At 34.3% G+C, this 14,565-nt stretch overlaps 1 pseudogene; it reads right to left on the bottom strand.

Annotated features, from left to right (window-relative positions):
* Positions 1–11,256: 11,256 nt before the first annotated feature.
* Positions 11,257–13,681, bottom strand: LOC118011784 (annotated as a pseudogene).
* Positions 13,682–14,565: the final 884 nt, after the last annotated feature.

Below are 14,565 nucleotides of genomic sequence, written 5' to 3'. Positions count from 1 at the left end.
TTTGAAAATGTTGATATTTCTAGATAATATTTTTTGAAATTTTAAATTCTTATTGTTCATTCCTAACATACAGAAAAAATATTAGTTTTATTTTTAATTTTTTGAAGTCTAACACATACAAAGTGCACTAATATTAAATGTATAGCTTGTTGAAATATCGAGTATGTATACATTCATGTAACCAACACAGACATCGAGATGAACTTTTCTGGAAGCCAGTTAAGTTCTCTTATGTACCTTACCAGTGAATAACTATTCTGTGACCCTATTCTAACTTCTACCACCTTATATTATGTATATATATTTTAAATTTATATAAATGGAATCATATAGAATGCAATCTTTTTGTTTCTGGCTTCTTGTGCTCTATATAAGTCTTGAGATTTACCTATATTGTTGCAGGTAGCAATAGTTCATTCATTTCCATTGTTGTATATGATTACATGAATATACCTCAACTTATGTATCATTCACATGTAAATGAACAATTGGCTTGTTTCCAATTTTTGTCTATTAGAGAAAAAAACACTCTTAACAAATCTGTATAGGCTCAGGTTTTAGATGGCAGCGTAGTAAGTTCCTAATTCACCACCTCTCACAGACACACTGAATCTACAGCTATATATGCAATGATTTTCTCTGAAAACAGCCTAAAAACTGGCTCAGCACATCAGGCAAATAAGAGGGATCCCACAGGGAAGTGGGTAGGAAAGGCTGAGACACAATCTTGCCATAAACCCCACCCCGGCCCTGTGACTCACAGCAGGAAGGGAATTCACAAACTGGGAAATTCTCCCTGAGCAGAGTTCACACCTTGCCATCAGGTACTCCATTTTTCGAGACTGCTACCTGAGAGACAAGCCCTGAAAAAATGAAGACCAGCTGTTCATGCCTGCAACACCTGTGGGCAGTGGCAAACTAAGGCACGGCTATTAAGAGCCTGTGTTCTTGGACTTCCCTGCCCCTGCCCAGTCCAGAAGCCCTTTTATTTTATTTTATTTTAAAGATTTTATTTATTTATTTGACAGTGAGAATGAGAGAGCATGAGAGGGGGAGGGTCAGAGGGAGAAGCAGACTCCCTGCCGAGCAGGGAGCCCGATGCAGGACTCGATCCCAGGACTCCAGGATCATGACCTTAGCCGAAGGCAGTCGCTTAACCAACTGAGCCACCCAGGCGCCCCAGTCCAGAAGCCCTTTTAAAGTGCCCAGACTTTATGTGAAAAAGACTCAAGTTCACAGAGACAGAGAACAGATTGGTGTTTGCCAGAGGCAGGGGGTGGGAGCGGGTTAAATGGGTGAAGGAAGTCAAAAGTATATTTTCAGTTGTAAGATTTCTAAGTCATAAGGATGTAATGTACAGCATGGTGACTGTAGTTAATGATGCTGTATTGTGTGTTTGAAGGTTGCTATTGAGAGTAAATATTAAAAGTTCCCATCATAAGAAAAAAGTCTGTAACTATATATGGTGACAGACGTTACATAGACTTGTGTAGATCATTTTGCTAATTATACAAGTATCATAACATTATGTTATATACCTGAACCTAAAGTATGTCAATTATTCCCCAATAAAAAAGCTAAAGTTTTAAAAAATAATAAAGAAATTCTGTACATATCTTTAAAATTACATATGCACTCTTTACCTTGGGCATATACCTCAGAACAAAATTCCTGCATCATAGGAGATGCTTATGTTCAGCTTCAGAGGATATGGCAAAACGTTTTAACAGTATTTATGCCATTGTTTTCTCCTAGTAGTAATGCATGAGAGTTTCAGTGGTTCTACGACCTTGTTTACATTTGGTATTGGAAGGGCTCTTTAAAAAAAATATTCACTTTAGCCATTTCAGTGTGTGTTATATAGATTTATTATGGATTTAATCTGCATTTTCTTGTTTAAGGATGCTGAGCACATGAGTATGTGTCTAGGGATATTTGGATATTTTCCTTCATGAAGTCTCAGTTCAAACCTTCGTACACTTTTCATTGATTTTTAGAAGTTCTTTGTGTATATTGGAGACTGGAATTTACTTTTTATTCTCCAGTTGATGTGTGCTGATGAGCAGAAATTATTAATTTTAATAAAGTCCAATTTGTAAATTTTTCTTTTTATGATTAACTCTTTGTGTTATTTTAAAGAAACGTTTTTCTACCTTGTAGTCATGAAGATGGTCTCATGTTTTCCTCCAGGAGATTTACTGTTTTACCCTTTACATATATGTGTACGATTCGTCTTGAGTTCATTTTTGTGTATGGTGTTAGGTATGGTTTTCCATGTGGTTATATAAATTGACATCGCATCACTTTTCAAAAGGCCAGCCTCTTCCCACTAGATTATCTTGAACCAAGTGACCACATGTGTGTGAGTTTACATGGACTCTCTTCTATTGGTATGGTTGTCTATCCTTGTAAATTTCCTTGCCATTACCATACTGTCTTAATTAGTGTAACTTTGTGGGAAATAGAGTTCTTATTCTTCAGGTTTTCAACTTTACTTTTCTTTAAGGTAATCTTGGCTATTTTGGGTCTTAGCATTTTGATAAAACTTTAGAATCATCTTGTAATTTTTCATAAAAGGAATCTTCTGGATTCCTAACAAAATGATACTGTTATTTCTTAAATGTTATATTTATATTTATGGCTTGTTTTTAAAAGTAAAAGCTTGTTTTGTTTTGATTTCATATCCTGTGATCTTGCTAAATTTACTTATTATTTCTATAGTTTATCGATTATTTTTTTTTATTTTCTACTTGCAAATATATTTTAGAATAATGACTTTTTTCTTTTCAATAATTATAGCTTTTTTTGAGTAAGGGATCTCATTATACCAGATAGGGTCCCCGATAGAAAGTTGACTGTAAGTGGCCAATTATTATAGTCTCATTTTAGGTCTCAGGAAGGGTGCATTAAATATTTCACTATTAGATATTATTTGCTGTTAAGTTTTTTTTTTTTAAATACCATGATCAGAATGAGGAAGAATATAACATATTTCTACAATTGCTAAGATTTTTAAAAAATCATAAATGGGTCTCAATTTTATCAATCTTTTTATATAAATTGAAAAGATCATGTGCTTTATTCTGATATGATATTAACTAATATTAAAGTTTGAATATTAAATGAACTTGTATAATTAAAATAAAGCTCATTTGATCATTATAGATTATCCCTTTTACACATCACTGATTTGCTAATATTTTATTTAGGGATTTTTTATTTACAGTAATGATAGAAAGTCCTTTAATTTTACTTTTTGTAATATTAGGTTATGTTATCAAGATTATGCTGGGCTTATGGCATAGTTTAAAATGTTCCTTCTTTTTGTATTATTTGAAATTTTTATGTAAGCTTGATGTTATTTCTTACACATCTGAAAAGAAATTTGCCTGGGAAGGCAACTGGGTTGGAGATTTTCCCTTTAGGTAAGTTTTTAGTTACTGATTAAGTTTATTTATTAGATATAGAGCTATTGAAACTTTTTATTCATTCTTTGATATGTTTTGCTAAATTGATTTTTAGGTCATTTAATCTCAATTTTCAGGTTTATCAGGTGTTATGTGTTGACAATATATTATTGTTTTTTTTCTTTTTGAAAAATATCCATAGCATCTATATTGATGGTCCTCCTTTTAATTTCTAGCATCATGGGTAATTTGTTGTCTCTCAATCTCTCTTTCACATTTTTTAGTGATTAGATTAGATTAGTCTTGCTAAAGGATTATCAATTTTATTAATCTTTCCAAAGAGGTAACTTATGGTCTTGCCAATTTTCATTGTTTTTTTAAACATTGATTCTGCTCTTTATTTCTTCTATTTTCTCTGAGTGTAGTATAGTGTTCCTTATGTAGATTCTTGAGGTCAATGATTATATAATGGGTTATAGCCCCTGTTTTTCTAAAATACTAATTCAATACTAAAATTCTATTTAAACAAGTCTGCATTCCAGAAATGTTGATATGTCATATTTTTCATTTGTCTACAGTTCAAAATATTTCCTATTTCCACTATAGTATTATTTGTGGCAAACTGGTTACTTAGAAATATAATGCTCAATTTTCAGATACTTGGAGATTTTCTTATCTTTCATAAGTTCTTATCCACCTAAGTTCCATTGTGGTCAGAAAAAATTATTTGTATGAATGTATTCTTCGAAATGCATAGATACTTGCTTCATAGCCCAAGATATTTTTATTTTAGTAATTTTTCAATATGTACGTTATAAGAATGTGTTTTTTTCTAGCTAGACATAGTGTTCATATATGGAAATGAGAGTAGTTTTTCTCTCTGTATTCTGAAATACTCTGTATACTTACTAACATTTGACTTGTTTTATCAATATATGATCACAAATTTGTTGATCTGTTTCTGAATTATGTCAGCTTTCAATTAAATATTTTGAGTCCATATTATTAGATGCATAAATATTGAGGCTTGTTGTCTTCCTTTCTAATTGAAATCTCTAATCTAGACTGTATTAACTTTTGGTCTTAGATAAATTCTTAATCATCTCATAATTTTTATCTTTTTAAAGCTAAGAAAGTAAAATAAAATTATGTTAATTTTGTATGCAATTCTTTATCATTTAAAAACATTTTTATTCATTTTTTTCATCAGGATAAGTGTACTCTTTAATCCTCATTTCCTATTTCACCCATCTCCCCACCCACCTCTCCTCTTATGACCACCAGTTTGTTCTATAGTTCAGAATCTGATTCTTGGTTTCTCTCTCTCTTTTTCCTTTGCTCATTTGTTTTATTTCTTAAATTGCACATATGAGTGAAATCATATGGTATTTGTCTTTCTCTGACTGACTTATTTCACTTAGCATTATACTCTCTAACTCCATCCATGTTGTGGTAAATGGAAAGATTTCATTCTTTTTTATGGCTGAATAATATTCCATTATATATATATATGCATATATATATATATATAATGTGCTGTTATTTACACTTCAAAACTACACATACAGGATAATATTATTTGAATATTTTCCTATTTTATGAACACTTTCCCTAGTTCATGATATGTTTACATTCAATTATTTTAAATTCAAATTCAAATCTCTTCCACTTCTCTATGCTGAATTTTTGGTCTAAGAAAAATAAATTGATTGCTCACATCTATATCTTTTTCCACATTTTAGTTATTTATGTTTATACCTGTGGCATTCTAACGGCTTTAAATACAGTCCTCATCTGGGTCGATTAATAAAAGGATCTCTCAAGGCAGCAATGATGTTTGAATAAAAGCATGATCAGATTATAATTATTTTTATTTGCTTTAGTGATAAAAATCAAGTCATACTGAAAAATGAAGTAATATTTAAGAGGGAGGCTGATTTTGTTTCATTTTGCTTTTGATTAGTTGGTTGGTTTAGCAAATAGATTAAAAATCATGTAGAAACTCTTGCTTTAAACTGGGATTGATGTTATTACAAGTTTGAAAATTGATTTGCTAACAAAATTTAGTCATCGGTCATGTTGGTTGACTACTGTTGATTGGTAGACTTTATGGATCATCAATATTAAGGTTTGTTCTTCTAAAGAACTTTTCCTATTGAATAGTATGTATTATAGACTAAATTGTGCCCCCTCCCCCGATTCATATGTTGAAGTTCTAACCACCAGCGTAACTGTATTTAGAGATAGGGTCCCTGAGGGGGTAATTAAGGTTAAATGAGGTCATAAAGGCAAAGCCCTAATCAAATAGGACTGAAAATGAGGAAAAAACACCAGACACTTCACTCTCTCCACATGTGCACAGAGAAAAAAAAAAAAAATGTGAAGGCACAGTGAGAAAGAGGCCATCTGGTAGCCAAGGAGACAGGCCAAATCTGTTGTGATCTTGGATTTCCAGCTTCTAGAACTGTGAGAAATAAATTTCTGTTGTTCAAGCCACTCAATCTGTGGTAACTTGTTATGACAATTACAATGGGTATTAGTAAAGAATTGAGAAGGAAGTTACAAAGAAGAGAACATGTCCCTTCATTTTTGCACACACAATTTTATATAGACCTTAAAAAATATATTTCCTTGTCCTGAAAAGATTCTTGAGTTAGAAAATAGTTACATTCATTGTTCACGCTATTTTATTTTGTAGTATTGCGGTGGGGTTGTCAGGAAGAAAAAATCACTAAATCATTATCTAATATTTTAATAGTCTATTATTTTCAGATACTTCTTTGTTTTCAATAATGACTTATAAGCTAAAGTTTGTTTTATTACCTATAAACTTAAGAAGTCGCTGGTTTCAAGAAAAACTGTGTTTTAGTAAAGTGAATCTTATATTTGTAGTGATACTATTAACATTTTCAGAAATATTGCAGGTATATTACATGCACAGCTAGAAGCATCTACTGACTTTACATTTGCTATAAAATATTTCCAAAGGACTTTCAGTGATTTTCCCATTTTACAGTGTGACTCATCAATTGGCCATGTTCCACTGTTGTTTGCTACAAGCAAATTTGGTAGCAGATGGGTTTTCTGAAATACAGCACTGCATAACTACCAGAGTTTTTAGTTTTTTATTTTTATACAATGGTATCAAGTTAATTCATGTACTACCACCAAGTTTGAATTTTGCTTTTCTTATATCCACTATGCAAAATTTTTCTAATTTTGTGTTTTGAGAGTTTGAAACTATGGCAAGGAAGTTTTGGACTCTGGAAGTTAGGAGGGGAAATTAGAATTCACCTGTGAAAAGTTTTCTGGGGTCCAAGGTCAGGGAGAATCTTATCCCAACCATTACATCTTTGAATCCCTGTCTAAGAGGTAGTCTAATAATGCTTTTTAGTAGACATTAAAGCTTCTTTCTTATGTTCTGAAATACCGTGTTTCCATGAAACAGTGAACAGCCTAAAGGCCTTTGCATCACAGATTTTATAATCTTGCAGAAATAAATTAGCAATCAAAGGCATTAGTGACTAATTCCATGTAAGCAAGTGAAAAATAGAGTCTTCAAGTCATTGTTTCAAGAGGCCTTTGTTCAAATTCTGCTTCAGCATCATGAAACTCCTTTAAAACTGACCATGTATTTAAAGATTCATTTTCTTGTTCTCTTGAAGAAAAAACAGAGATAGAAAGAAATTGTGACTATTTACTATGGCTATCAAATACGTCATCAACAAGTATGTGCCCCTTCTGTAAAAACACATTGTTTACATTATTCCAATAAATAGAGCATGAAATGTGTAAAAAGTTCCCACGAAAAATTTCTGCTTCAATAGGTTTCTGGCTTGCTATTTAATTCTTGTACTAAAGAACTGCTTAAAATAAGGTTACAGAGTTAGGATTGGTTATCATCATTTCCCGTTATATCTACCCTAAGATAGGTTACCAAAAAAAGGTGTATACTGTTTTCTTCTTTTGAAGCAGATGACCAAATTGGAGTAAATGGGTTAAGGTGTCCAATTACCATAGATATAGGAAAAGGATTAAAGTATGCAACAGAGGGCTGAATCCAGTATATTACTATCTTCATGCAATACCGTATTATTTTGATTAAAGTATAGAAGAGCAGCATAATAATCATTTGACAAATATATAGGTACTTTGGTGTGCTGAATTCTCTACTGTATTACTTTAAAAGTAAGAGAAAAAGACTAACAAAACAAAAATTAGATTTGACCTAAAGAAAGGGGTGCTTTCTTTATTTTAATATATACATATTTCAAAAACACACATATATTTTAGTATATATGCATATGTCATTATGTGTGTGTGTATGCATACAGGTTGCTTTTCAGCTAAGATCTCGGAGAAAAAGCAGTATGAATTAGAGCTGTAGCTGGTCATAGAGTACAAGTGAGAAGACTATGTTTTTATAAATAAATCACATTTTGGAGTCATTTGTTATTATAACCTAGCCAATACTGACTGCTAAACCATATTATAAATCACTGATGCTATTAAGCAAGAACTCCATATTTTAAATCTACCGTGATTAGTGACTCTTCAGAAATTTGTTTTGCCTTCTCTAAGTCCTGAAGAACTCATCTTCTCATACTATTCTAACTTTATAATATTGGAATTGATCAGTAATTTTGGAGAAAATGTAGGACTATGTCTAGAATCATGCTGGTCATAAGACATTCATATACCTTCCAATTTTAGAAGCTTATCTTAGATTTGGCCATCTAAGACATAGGTCATTTTTCTTAGAGACTACCTTCATCTTTACCATGAAAAAAAACCCAAATATCATTTTAATTCTGGAATCTCAGTTTGGATATTAGACCTTCTATCATCTTTAGTTTCAAATACATCACCTTCAGCTTTTTGTGCTCTATGTTCTACGTGTATGTACTACATGCTTTGCAGTAGTGCACGTTGTCACTTACTACACAGTTCTAGTTCCCCTTACTGTTGTTCCCAACTATTTCTAACATTAACATATCTTTTTTCACAGAAATCCAACAAAGACCAAATAATCCCCAACATTTAAGTCCTCTCATTTATACTGTCCTTCAGCATCTCTTCCCAAGGCTTCCGATAACTAAAAAACCTACCTGCTACCCATTGGGCTCTGCCTCCCAGCTTGGACTCTTGAACCTAAATGTGGATGAGGCATTGTGGTCAATGAGCCATAGACACACTCTATACTTTTTAGTTGGTTTGACCCTCTGAACAGTGAGAAACTATTATGTGAGTAGGTCTCAAATTAAACATTATAAATATAGCCATAACTTATTGAGAGGTTGCTATATACCTGACATTTAGCTAATCTTTATAATACATTATCTTATTTAATACTCAAAATAATTGTATTAGACACTATGAATGTGTAATGTTATATATGAGGGAAATATGGCCCTAAAAGAGTAAATAACATGCTCTAAGTCATGAAAAACAGAAACGGAGGAGACAAGTTTAAACTTGCTTTTGATTTAGAACCTGCACTCTTGATCATTAATTTATGGTACTTTTCTCATAGTACTCACTGTATGTTAATATCAGAGTGCATTCTTTTTCAATATGCAACCAGTTTCCCATCTTAACAGAGTCTTCGTTAGATACCCAACCATTTTCTCACAAATCCTAACATACATCTGAATCCCAGTAGTTGACAGAGTGTAAGCTTAAAAAACATAATTATAACTAAAACTTGTGCAAAATTTAGAGAGGCTCTTAAAGACTTGGAAATATTCCATGTTGTCAACAAACTGGGGCCACATAGTTGATTTAAGAATATTTTAATAGGGCCAAATCTATTCAATGAATTTTGGAGATAAATGATTTTAACACACCAGATTCGGCAGCTTAAAAGTATTCCTTTTTTTTCTAGAATTTTACATATTCTAAGAACTCCATGTCAGCAGAACACAATGAAAAACAAAACATGTTTTATATCCAGTAACTTAACATAATGAAGAATTACAAACTATTCCATCCCATTCCTTTTGAATCTATATTGTAAATGTTTAACATGCACGACTAAAACCTGAATAGATATACCTAGATATTTCTTAAAATGAAGATAAACAAAAATATGAAAATAAGCTATAATAGCACAATGTAGAAATGTCAAGTAATATATGTATATCCATATTTATATTATTTAGACATGGAGTTGGTTGCATCTAACCACAGTATTTCATAAAATGCTTTCTAAAAGCATTTTTATTGTGAAATATGACAGAGAAAATTGCATAAAATATAAATCATTGTGAAGTGGATTCCCCTGTATTTTTCAAATAGGTTAAAAAAAAAGTATTTCAGAAGCCTTCACATGACTCTTCCTGAGCATAACCTCCTTTATCCTCTGAGCAGCAGTAACTGACCTTACACCGTAACATTTACCCTGTGAAGTTTTCCTTTTTTCATGTGTACTAGGATCTACACAAAGTTTGGATTTTGTTTAAATGTAATCAAGCTGCATACATTCTATTGTGTCTTTCTCTCAATAGTATATCCTTAACATTTTTCCAGGTTTTTGTTTATTTATGCAATTCTTTTATTTTCACTACTGTATAGTTCATAATATCAGTACCTCATGATTTGTTGATAACAGTCAATGGACATTTGGCTTATTTACAGCTTTTTTTTTTTTTAAACAAAATTCGCATTTTATTTAGGTTGAAATAAACTATACATGATTTTCTTCACCAAAAATAACAGCAATATTTTCTGTATTATTCCTAGATAAACCACAAAACACTTATTTTTGTAGGTTTTCCAGGTTTTGTTTATAAATCAAGATGAGGCAGTAGATATAGTCATGGAAAAAGACAGGAAAACAGACAAATCAGTTGTCAGTATCCATGGCCTCTGATCCTCCTCTTGACCATGAACAGAGGTGTTCAACATATACCTGCTAAAAAGCTTATGAAGACATAGGTGTTCTACATACACTTGCTAAAGAGCTTATGAAGATGGAGGCTCAACAAAGGAATGTAAACAGCAACAATCCAATGTGGAACAACAATGGCAGGCTCTCCCATTCAAACTTTAACTGTAACTTGTTGCTTTAAGTTTATTTGATAAAGACAAAATCTCTACTGCAATCCTTGCCTGGCAAGCTCATGTGTTTCTCTCTCTCTCTCTCTGTCTGGTAACTCCCTTAACTGTCCATTACAGATTTTTAACATACTAACACTCCTACTATTCAAAGGTCACTCTGAGCTTCATTGTAACATTTTATAAAATGTACTCCTTCCTCCCATACCTCTTCAAAATTTTTATCTTCTAAGAACTGGTAACTCAATACCAGACAATTGGATCCAGTGACAATAAATGTTTTATCTAAAATGACTTAACTAGGGGCACCTGGGTGGCTCAGTTGGTTAAGCGACTGCCTTCGGCTCAGGTCATGATCCTGGAGTCCCGGGATCGAGTCCCGCATCGGGCTCCCTGCTCAGCGGGGGGTCTGCTTCTCCCTCTGACCCTCTTCCCTCTCATGCTCTCTGTCTCTCATTCTCTCTCTCAAATAAATAAATAAAATCTTTTAAATAAAAAAAAATAAAATAAATAAAATAAAATGACTTAACTAAAACAATTCCCAAGTGCCATTAGCAGAGATCCCACAGAAGTGTAATGTGGCACTTTCAATGCTATCTTCTGGAACAGGTATGTCTCCAAAGCATGAGCATTTAAACAGGGGCCATTTAAATAGGCAGATTATCAATGGCTAATGTACTCAATGAGAGGTCGACAGGTCAAGATATTCAGTGATTAAGTGGCCTACATACACCTGACAGCTTTTCTGTAAGATGTTTTCAAATTTCTTACAGATTTTTCCAAATATCAAACATAAGAGAAAGCCTACTTTAAAAGTCTTTTAGGTATTTTCAATGGTTTCTGAGTTATCTGTAGGAAGCTCTGACTTAGTTGTATAGTGTTTGATATATGTGTCCACCATTAAATCCAGATCATGTTTTATATCAAAATTTATGTTAAGCAAAGCCAAGTTACTTGAACTTTGGTCTGTCAAAGTGTTCCTCAGGTATGCTTTGAGACGCTTTCACCCACTTTCATAGTGTTCATTCTCAACCTTCATCACAGGAAGAATACATAGGACTTTCAGCAATGCATAAACATTAGGAAAAAACTTGATGTCTGGTAGATGCAGGGCTTCATAAGTGGTGGATGGAAGCTCTGTATCTTTCCCTCTGTGTTTCCACTTGATTCTCCAGCAATGCAGCTCAGCTGAGAGTGTGTCAGGATTGGGCAAGTCACTTCTGTATATGTCAGCATGGTGCTCCTCTGATGTATTAAATTTGAGCTAAAAAAAAAAAAAAAAAATTTTGAGCTGTCCCATGACAGACAGTACAAGAGATAAGCATTTAAGAGCTTTGAGGTGCTGTTCTGAGAATATATCTTTCAGTTCCTGAATAATGTGTTCCACTGTTGGAACACTTAGAGTTTCTTTATAGTAACTCTCAGAAGTGAGCTGAGATTCCAGGTTACCTTGCTGGGCTCTGCGGAATTTTCCAGGGAGTTTCATCTGAATATCAAGCTTAGTTGCCAAATCTGTGGCTTCTTCGAACCAAAATTCATGATAAACTTCAATATTTTCCATCACTTCATTTAGTGAATACAGCACTGCAGTCAAGCTACTGGCTGCAAAGAAGACATCAGAGGTTTGCCCTTGAAGGTTTTTCCCAAAGGCTCTTGTAAAAGATAGAACATTTTTAAGAACAACAATGGTAACGATGAAATCAAAATCTGTTACTGCACTACAGAGTACAAAAGCTCGACCAGCTATATAGTTATTCCATCTAATATTTATATCACTATTTATACCATCTAAACATAAAACAAGTGCTTGCAGGAGGTCCACTAAAATTTCAAAAGCATCATGCCTGCCTGTCCACTGAGAATGGCAGATTTCCTTCAGTTCTTTACCCTTTTCCTCATTGTTCTGAAAGAGGACAGAAATTACACTGTCAAGCTCCAAAAGCAATTGTGGAGATCAATGGACGAAAGAACAAACTTCCTCAATTGTTCCGAACGCAACAGATACTCCCACAACAGGCACTGATTTTGCCAACCACATATTTAAGGCACAGGAAGAGCAAAGTGTGTAGATAGCTTGGGGATATTTCTCTAAAAGTCTAGAAGCAATGACTTTCATTTTGGAAGAAAATCCACTGGACACAATGTAAGCCTGGCCACGACAATACTCCATGTTTAACCCCCACTTCTCAGTTATCGTAGTGTGAAATTTTACAGCCAAAATTTCTGCATCAGCTTCATAAGGCAAGAAGCCCACAAATTCCTCTCTCAGGTTATGAGATTCATCAACAAACCTCACCAACACAGGCAAGTGTTCTTCCCCTGCTATGTCCACTACGTCATCAGTGATGATGGAAAAGAAGTGGGAGTCTCTCACTTCCCTGAGGTTCTCCTCCCGAATGTAGCTCTCACAGATGTCTAGCATGTTTCTGCTGTGTTTTCGAGCAGAACAATGTGTTAACTGCTGTTGTCTCAAAGCGCTTTCTCAGAACCTCTTCGCCAGAATTTATCCGGCACTCCAGCAGTGTTTGGAAGTTATCCGGAGTAAACAGACCCTCTGGGATTTCATCAGTTTCATGCCCATCCAGAGGTTTTGATAAGAATCAAAATTTCAAATAAAGATTTTAAGTATTCTTTGTTTTCTTTTTCTTCAAGGGTTAAAGGTAAAATGTCTTCATCCTGTTCTTCACCCCCTTCTTCTGCACTGGGATTCTGAGCGTTGCTGTTGTTTATTTCTTTATATTTTGGTTCCTGTTCAGAAGTTTCATCAATTTTTTTCTGTTTCAGTGTCCTGATTTCATCTTCACTCAATTCTTTCATTCGTTTTCTGTGTCTACTATGTGGATTGTTCAAATGACTGGTAAGATCAAATATTGCTGGTATTGCATTATCTCGAAGAACTGTCCTATAAGGACACTCCCAATGACTTCACAAGTATCTGCTTCAATTAATTTTGAGAAATAAAATAACCCAATCATTCTTTAGTTTTCTGATGCCTCTGCAAAATGTATAGTTCTACAGATCATAGAGGTCTCAAAATGTTTGGCACATAATCGATAATGTTTATTTAGTTGATCAGGTGTTTCATCTTCTAAGTCCGCTCTCCTATAATTCTCCACCCACTTCTGGCATCTGGCGGGATCCCGCGGCAACCTGAAAAAGGCCAGGTCCAACTGCGTGCTCTTCCTCTTGCGGCTGGGGGCAGCGCAGAAGTTCAGCATTGTCACCCACCCTCCAGCCGGCCCAGCTCTCCCCTCCCGCCCCCTCAGGGCAGCCCGCCCGCCCGTTGGGGCCGGGGAGGGGAGCCCCGCCGGCCATCCTGCTCGGCAAGGCCCTTATTTACAGCTTTTAAGTGTTACAAACAATACTTTCATCAGCCCTGCGCATTTTTTTTTTTTTTTGAGAGAGAGAGAGAGTGAGCGGAGGTGTGTGCATGAGCGTGAGTGAGCTGCGGGTGGGGGCAGAGGGAAAGGGAGAGAGAGAATCTTAAGCAGGACCCATGGCCAGCACAAAGCCCAACACACAGGGGATCAATCCCACAACCCTGAGATCATGACCCGAGCTGCAATCAAGAGTCAGATGTTTAACCAACTGAGCCACCCAGGCACCCCAACCCTGTGCATGTTTTTGGATACACACAAACTTCCATTCCTGTGGAATATATACCTAAGCATGGGACTGTTGAGTTATAGGTTGTTTCTCTTTTGCTCTATTAGATACTGTCCAATCTTTTCCCAATGCAGTTGTTTCAATTATATATTGCATTATATAAGAGTTCCAGTTGCTCCACATTTCCCCAACATTTGCTCAGATTTTATAATTTTTTCAAGCCTGCTGGATGGGTCATTGTATCTCACTGTGGTTTTAATTGCATTTACCTGATTCCTAACAGGATTAAGCACATTTTCATCTTTATTAGTCATTTCGATTTTTTTTTTGTTATGAAGTCACACGTTAGGTTCTTTACCCATATCTCTATTTGTCTTTTTATTACTAATTGATTAGTATGTTTTATATATGCTGGCTAAAAAGTATTTGCCTGTTATATCCATTTCACATATATTTTACCCCCTCTGTGATTTGCCTTTTTACTTTGTATAGTCTC

Source organism: Mirounga leonina, unplaced genomic scaffold, assembly GCF_011800145.1.
Source record: "Mirounga leonina isolate KUSES-001 unplaced genomic scaffold, KU_Mleo_1.0 Mir_151, whole genome shotgun sequence".
Classification (NCBI taxonomy): domain Eukaryota; kingdom Metazoa; phylum Chordata; class Mammalia; order Carnivora; family Phocidae; genus Mirounga; species Mirounga leonina.
Note: the sequence above shows the minus strand (reverse complement) of the source record. Positions and strands in the feature narration are given on the sequence as shown.